At 36.5% G+C, this 8,687-nt stretch overlaps 1 non-coding gene across 1 annotated transcript; it reads right to left on the bottom strand.

Annotated features, from left to right (window-relative positions):
• Positions 1 to 7,259: 7,259 nt before the first annotated feature.
• On the bottom strand, positions 7,260 to 7,347 carry TRNAS-UGA (transfer RNA serine (anticodon UGA)). The gene has a single exon. It is a non-coding gene; the product is annotated as a tRNA-Ser (tRNA).
• Positions 7,348 to 8,687: the final 1,340 nt, after the last annotated feature.

The raw sequence follows: 8,687 nt of genomic DNA, 5'->3' as shown, positions 1-8,687 counted from the left end.
TGCAAGTTATATGAATAAAAATTGTAGGAAGTATTGTACTCCCTCTGTTCACATATATAAAATGTTTTAGATATTTTAATATGAACTATGTACAGACTGAAATAAGTGAACAGACACACTCAAACATGTCTCTATACATCTGATTTAAGAAAAATTAGAACATCTTATATTTGTGAACAGAAGGAGTGTTTTATTGTCAATATGAACAACCAAGCATTAATTAAAGCACAAAAAAGAAACAAAACATAACAAGATATACACTCGCACGTAAACAATTACAATTATGATGGGCTAACTCGTGATAAATCTAGGCATACCAAGTTATTATGTTGGATACTAGTAATTGCTTTACTGGGGAGGCGATGTTCCCGTTCACAACAAGGCGTCTGTGATAACTTTGTCAATCTTGAAACTTCGTAACTCCAACCTGGTCTTCAGTAGACATTGTATAAGTGCACACGTCTACATTATAATTGGTGTTTCTTAAAAAAGGTAGAATTTGTATGGCCCGGTCTTCAATATAATTATGAAAGGACAAACATTTTGGATCGAATGTGATAGATATTCCTAACATTAGTCACCGCGGATTAGTCATGCTTGTAATTTTAGTACGAATCCAGGTCCTAATTGAAGAGCAAAAACTACGTATGAGACGACACTAATGACAGGAGAGGGGTGCCAACGACAAAGAGAGGTGTATGCCAGTATTATAGTGCCCTCTAAATGCATCTTTCGTGCGCTTGCATGCGTACTTGTGCACCGACAGGAAGAACCGGCAAAGCAAGCTAAAAAAGCTTCCCAAGAAACAACGCCAAAAGGAAGAAAAGAAAAAGGTTTCTCCATTTATATATGCCCCTCCAATCAACGCGAAAAGTCTCTTCCAAGATTCTATTGATATTCATCATCACTCGCCAACAAGATCAGATCGCGCGATATGCAAGGGATCGTTTCATCCATCACTACTAGTGGCTAACTAACTTTAGTAAAGCCGCAAAAAAAAATAACTTTAGTGAACATTTTTAGTATTATTTGACGGCAGGGTGTCTAATGAACTAAATTATTGTAGCTATGAAGAAAAAAAATGATGCGTGTGCATGGATAAGAATGGTCCATAACCGCAGCTTCGTATGTGGCTGGCCACATGAAGATTCTATATAGAAATAGCCGTTATATACAGCAAGGTCGATATAAGATAATTAAGTGGTGCATGCGCACTAGCTATCTAGGCCAGGTAATCGGTTTGCCTTTCATTTAGAAGAAAGATATAAGCTAATAAGGGAAACGGGTCAGTACCGATACAGAGAGTCGCAGACACTAGCCCTGAGGTTGCGCACCAAATCAGGCAAAGACTTTGTCACCTACGCGATCAGTCTCCACACCCTTGAACATAACCTGAAACCGCCGCCCTGGCTTATAGATCCCAAACCGTTGGGGCCCTTAGAGGTTCTAACCATGGAGCACGAAGGTCCTAAAAACGCATAGTTTTCCCTTCAAAGATAACCTCCCCAGTTGGGGAACGCATTAGATATTTACCTAAACCTGTGGGTCCTTGAGCGGATCCCACATTAGCTCCAAGACGCTGGTCTCTAATTAGAAAAGTAAATGCTTGAGCTTGAGAAGCTTCTGGCCTGGTGGGTCCATAAAACTCACTCGGATAAGCTGTATTATTGAACCATACAAAACAACAAGCGATAAAACCAAAGACAGATAAAGCAGCTAAACTATAAGACAAGTAAGCTTCTCCAGACCATACAAATGCACGGCGAGCCCATGCGAAGGGTTTGGTTAAAATATGCCAAATTCCGCCAAATACACAAATAAAACCCAACCATACATGCCCACCAACATTTTTTGATTCTCGTGAAGTGTCCTTCCTTCCTACAGCTGATAGGGAAAAATCGTTGTTTTTACGATCCCTATGTAGAAAGCCCTTTTTTCTAGTATGTACGGCTTGGAGGGAGATCTTTCCTATCTTTCGAGATCCACCCTACAATATGGGGTCAAAAAGCCAAAAAAATAAGTGATTTTAGCCCTTATAAAAAGAAAACGGATTCTTGAACCTCTTTCACGCTCATGTCACGTCGAGGTACTGCAGAAAAAAGAACTGCAAAATCCGATCCAATTTTTCGCAAGAATGGGGTTCATTGATATTCCTGGTATAGTAGATGCTATCACACATACAGTCATACTCAATTCGATGGAATTGTTTGATCTTAAAGGGGATCTTCTATAATTTCGCACATAAGGGGTTATTTCTTGGTTTCGTCCAGTCATTAATAACTTGATTATTTTTAGATAATAGTAGATAGAAAGAACGCTCGTAAGGAGTCCTATTGAAACCAAGAAATATAGGCCTGCTTGCCATCCACACCAGAATAGATAGAAAGGATTTAATCCTTTATAAGAACTAAAGTTTTCATCGGAATATAAAAATAAAAAACTTAAGGATGCCTTAAGTATATCATTTCAAATTCAGTTATTATATAGAACGAATCACACTTTTACCACTAAACTATACCCGCTACATTGTAATGACCTATTTGGGAATCTCCGGATCTATGCTTATTTTCAACTCCCCGAAGCATTTCGTCGCTTGCTACGCCCTTCCTCGTCTCTGGGTGCCTAGGTATCCACCGCAAGCCTTTCCTCTTTTGAACCTCGCCATTAACGTTAAGGCTATGCCATCCTAAGGTGCTACTAAATGGAAGGATCTTATCAACGCCCATGAATGTGAAATCATAGATCGAACTGCCGAATTGGCAAAATTCGGTGCTATCGCTATCATAGTATCCGCTAAGTTCACGGGCTGGAGATAAGCGGACTCGAACCGCTGACATCCGCCACAGGGTAAACCACCGCCTCTCAGGCCTCCCCGACGGGTTCTACCATAGAGGCCAATGATAGACAATAACCCCCCCCGAACACAGCTATTGTTTTTTCGCTAATGACTACTATCCCAGATACGTCATGGTATGGAATTCTTTGGACTACAAGATCAAACCAAATAGTAGAACAGGGTCTCATAAATAATGTTCAACAAATTGGAATTCATTTAGCAACCGATTTTTATCTTCCGTTTGAACTCATTTCCATAATTCTTCTAGTTTCTTTAATAGGGCCATTTCTTCTAAAAATTAGAATAGTGAGACGTATTAAAACGCAATTTGCGTTCTGAATTGCTAGCTCTTCTCTTTCAGTATTATGAAATTCCATTCCCATTAGAATATTCATTCACAGATAATAAAAAAAGGAAAACTCTAATATAATAGAAAATGAAATGAAACGGTCGACCCAGACATAGAAGGTCGACCCAGGCGGATATACGCCATAAGAAAATTAGACTTTCTTCCACGGAACTATTCACGGCATATCACACATTTTCCATTTACTTTTACTTTTTACTATAGTCTATTCTTAATATTATTTTTCTTTCCTTCCATGGATTCTTTGGTCAAGAATTGTCTTAGATTTTTTTATTTTGACCTGATTGGAATTAAGTGGATGCAATGAAAAAAGAAATTGAATTAGACTACTTAACTATTTCAATCTACTAATCTATTCTATGTAGATTCAAAGATAATATAATAGAAATAATCTAAAGTGTCGTAGAAAAAACTATATGTAGTTCTTTCTACCACACTTTAAGATTCCAACCAGATCCTTTCATTTAAGACTTGGATTTTTTTATTTAATCCCTTTTTAATTTCTTCAATGATTAATTGGAATTCCAATTAATTATTCTATTCAGAATTCAGTTAACGACGAGATTTAGTATCCTTTCTTGCATTTTCATAACTCGTGAAATGCCGAGTAGGCACGAATTCCCCCAATTTGCGGCCTTATCGAGCATCTTATCCCATCTTAAAGTTGGTTTATTCGGCAGCCGCAAATGCTACTCATTATAGGGATTTCGACAAAGCTTTTACCCTTTTTTAAATTTTTTTGGAATGAACACATCATTCAATTTGGCATACAGAGTACTAAAGATTTCATCGAAAACTTACAGCAGCTTGCCAAACAAAGGCTAATAGAAAAAAGAATAGAGGTATAACAGGCATAAGAATCCATTTCTCAAAGTAATGGAAACCATTCTCTTATAGGAAATGGTTCGAAAATCGCTATTCCACCTTTTAGGTATCGTGAAAAGTGATACCTGTGAAGATCGTGCATTTCAGTCAAATTCCATAGAAATCTAGGATAGAGAAGCTATATCCTATTCATTGGTACTAATCATGGATACTTCAATTTTTTTAATATTTGTTTGAAGTCATGATCTGAACGAATCGCACATACACCCTAGCACATGTTCCTCGACGCTGAGGGCATCCTTTAAGCGCGGCCGTTTTTCGAGCATTTCGTATTGGCTGTCTTGCGTTTCTAATAAGTTGTTTAACCGTCGGGGCTTCTCCAAATTCGACCAGATCACTATGAGTAGGACTCCGGCCATAGCATAATTGACAGATCCAAGAAGTGCTTCGGCAAGTAAAGGGGGTTCTAATATATATTGGTTGTGCTCGAAATGGTTGTGCTCGAAAGGCAGTTATGAATCGATTGACTAATCCAATTCCAATATCTTGATTTCGCGCGGCAATGCATCGTGAACCGATATATATTGTCTGCTAATACACGACCAATTAGTGTTTGGACAAATTAATTCCTAATTATACAAAAGCATTCCAGATAGACTGAGCCAAAAAAGGGTTTCATTTGGATTCCCCTATTTTGAAAATCGCATATTAATTTCCTTCATATGAACAGAAAAATAGGATGACTCAAAGAAGTTCTCTACCAAGAACTTTGTACCGCGCACATTACTTAGCACAACTAGGAAAATAAGATAAGATAAAGATAAGTAAGACTAAAAAAATATTCGTCGGAATAGCGGAATACAGATCAAACGGATTATTATCGAAATGATTTGAACTGTTTCAAAGACCCAACATGCATTTTTTTGCATTGGGCTCTTTCATAAACTGATTTAAAGATCAGTTAGTCCACCATAGTTTTTCTTTACGGAAAGATAATGAGATGGCTCCCTGTGCTCTGATTGATTTTTTGTATTATGATCTATCTAGGAGCAATACCAAAGTGTTTCAAAGGAGGATTACCTTGACAAAGAATTCTTGCAATTTTTTTCAAGAATTCTTTTTTGCATTTTTAGGTATAAAAAAAACCATCCTAGTGGATCCGTGTGGTAAGGAAAAACTGGTAATCTATTCCTTAAAGAAAATCTTGGAGATTATGTAATGCTTACTCTCAAACTTTTTGTCATCATGCATTTGTATCTGGATTTTTTGATTTCCTAAAAGAGTTTTGGTCTAACAGTTTTTTCTCGGAAGAAGGAAAAAAATAAAAGAAAGAATAAAATATGAAAGAAAAGCGTCCATTGTCTAATGGATAGGACAGAGGTCTTCTAAACCTTTGGGTAAAAAAAAAATCTTTTCTTACCATGCTAATAGCGCCTGAACCAAATGTATTTATTTTGATTAGGATCCTATTCTACGGTTACGACTACAATAATAATTATTTACTTTGCAAGGACGTAAGTGTGTCAGACTGCTAAATTATTTTATTATTCCTACAATATAAACTAGGGGATATAGGGGGTAACACTGTCCCTATAAATTCCTTTTTCCTTTTCTTTTTTGTCCAGAATTGAACAAAAAAGAAATTATGGAAGATGTTTTCCTCTTTTGAGCCGAAATAGGAGTGGGCCCTTCCATAGCATCGGGTAACCATACGTGAAGAGGGAATTGTGCGGATTTCGCAACTGCACCAAGGAATAATAAAAAAGCACACAAAGTAGTAAGTAAAGAGTTAATTCCATTATTAGGAATCCAGTTATTAGCTATTTTGAACAAATCCCTAAACTCTAAACTACCTGTTATCCAAAAAAACCTAAAATTCCTAATAATAGACCAAAATCCCCTACACGATTAGTTACAAAAGCTTTTTGACAAGCACTCGCTGCGATTGGTCGTGTAAACCAAAAGCCTATCAATAAATAAGAACACATTCCCACGAGTTCCCAACTCTCATCCGTGAAATATAACTCTCATCCATGAATTGATTTGATAGACCCGATATTCATAATATTGAATTGATTCAGTATTATCAGAATGCAAGCCCTACCCTTGAATTTACAAGATACCCCTTTTTCCTCTCCATGGGATTACATCCCGAAAAAAAAATTATTCTAATGAATTTTATTCTTCTTCTTCGGATTCAAAATAGAAGAATAAAAGAATAAGTAGAAGAATTAAGTTAAGTCAATCCAAAAAGAAAAGGAGGTTCATGGCCAAGGGAAAAGATGTTAGAATCAGAGTTATTTTGGAATGCATCAGTTGTGTTCGAAAAGGTGCCAATGCCATTGCGATCCCCATAAAAGGAGTAGTCCCCCAACCCGGGGCGACTTTCCCATATTCCGAATTCAAGGGTTTCAGTAAACTACCTGCACCAGTTCGTTTTGGCCTAGGTTTAGAACTATCTTCAACGGTTTGTGCAGCCATAAATTCTATTTAATCATTGGTGTTGACTTTGTATACTATTCCGTTGTAGTTGTAAATACACGATCTTTTCGTAGATCCATTGTATACGACCAGGTTTAACAACGGATACCCAATATTCGGGGGACCCCTTTCCCGAGCCCATACGTGTTTCCGTGGGTCTTAGTGTAACCGGTTTGTCGGGAAATATGATCATGAGACTTGACAAATCGAGATTCGTCTATTCTATATATCTAGAATATATATATTAAGGTATAATACAATAAAGAAATACAAATAAAATAATAAAATAATAAAATATAGTATTATCAATTGACGATATGAATCACTTGAAAAATAAACGTATTCGTTCGGTTGCAGATCTGTTACAAGATCAATTCGGATTGGCTCTTGGTCGTTTACAACATGCAGTTCAAAAAACTATTCGTAGAGTTGTAAATTTCTCTAATTCATAATATTCAAAAATATTACGGTACGGATAGATACACATTAATAGATAATAGAAAAAGTTTGGTTTTTTTATATTGAATTTGTTAAAAAATGACAAGAGACTTTTTTCCTGAAATCCCTGCAAAAGAAGAAATTATACCTCTTTCTATAAGATTTAATGAAAATTGATAAATCATTTAATATAATTGCTATGCTTAGTGTGTGGCTCGTTATTTTTTTCTAGCCGAGCCATTCATTCCTTTTTATGAAAGAAAGATAAGGGACAGAAAAAAATGAAAGAAACAAACGTATTCAATAAGCAAAAGGAGAGAGAGGGATTCGAACCCTCGATAGTTCCTAGAACTATACCGGTTTTCAAGACCGGAGCTATCAACCACTCAGCCATCTCTCCACAGCCTAATCCTTATTTTACTCCTACAAATAGAACATAGCCATATAAAAAATAAAAAGATTTATTAGCCTCTAGAAAGATATCAGATACAAGTTCCTTTTCGATATATCTCTGTATACTGGTCAAGCCCTGGTAAGGTTCTTCGCTTTGCATCGAATTAAACCACATGCTCCACCGCTTGTGCGGGCCCCCGTCAATTCCTTTGAGTTTCATTCTTGCGAACCCACTACCTACATTCCACAAAATAGTACACCACAAGTAGGAGCTAATGAATAGGCCTGCGATTCCGTAGAAAGACATCACGACCCCCTGCGGAAAAAAAAGAATTTCTTGAGATGGAAGTATAGATATAGAGGTAGGAATTTGTCGAACGATCCACACTCCTTCGTAGACGTCAGGAGTCCATTGATGAAAAGGGGCTGGGGAAAGCTTAAACCCAAGTCCTACAGTGATGGAATTTCTTTTTTTCTATTTCCCATTATTAGATAGTGGGCATAAATCTCATGATAAGTCCCCAAAGATTCATATTGAACTTCAATCGGAACTTCTCTTGACCCAATGACGCGTTGATCCAGGTTCCATCGTAGCCACAAGGGACTATCTAAACTGATTAGTTTTTGTTTATAAGCTCCCAGTGCATCATAAGAACTAGAAAAATGGGGTTCTTTATCTTTCCTATATTTAGAATTATTATTATTGCTTTTCAATGGCTTCTCTTGCCTTACCAGGAATGAGTGGTTTTGTCGCAGAATTAGTAGTATTTTTTGGACTAATTACTAGTCCAAAATTTCTGTTAATGCCAAAAACACTAATTACTTTTGTAATGGCAATTGGAATGATATTAACTCCTATTTATTTATTATCTATGTTACGCCAGATGTTCTATGGATACAAGCTATTTAATGTTCCAAACGCAAATTTTGTGGATTCTGGACCACGAGAACTCTTTATTTTAATCTGTAAGATTAATACTTCAAGTTGCTGAGTTGAGAAAGAGATGGTTGAATCAAAAGAATTCCTTTTTTGAAGTTCAATTTTTATCAGAGGACAATATGAATATTATACCTTGTTCCATTAAAACACTCAAGGGGTTATACGATATATCGGGTGTAAAGATTTAATTTCATTTCTTCGATTTGTTCTCCTCTTCTAAGGTTATAGCTTTCGTGCTAGCTTCATCGATGTTACCCACCAAATAAAAAGCCTGTTCAGGTAGGCCGTCTAATTCTCCGGAAAGGATTAGTTGAAATCCCCTAATAGTTTCCGCAAGAGAGAAAAAGGATAATGGTAGCCCTCCCATTAACTACTTCATTTTCATTTATGAATTTCATAGTAATAGA

The sequence above is a fragment of the Triticum aestivum genome, chromosome 1D, assembly GCF_018294505.1.
Source record: "Triticum aestivum cultivar Chinese Spring chromosome 1D, IWGSC CS RefSeq v2.1, whole genome shotgun sequence".
Classification (NCBI taxonomy): domain Eukaryota; kingdom Viridiplantae; phylum Streptophyta; class Magnoliopsida; order Poales; family Poaceae; genus Triticum; species Triticum aestivum.
This window is presented reverse-complemented; position numbering and strand designations above follow the sequence as displayed.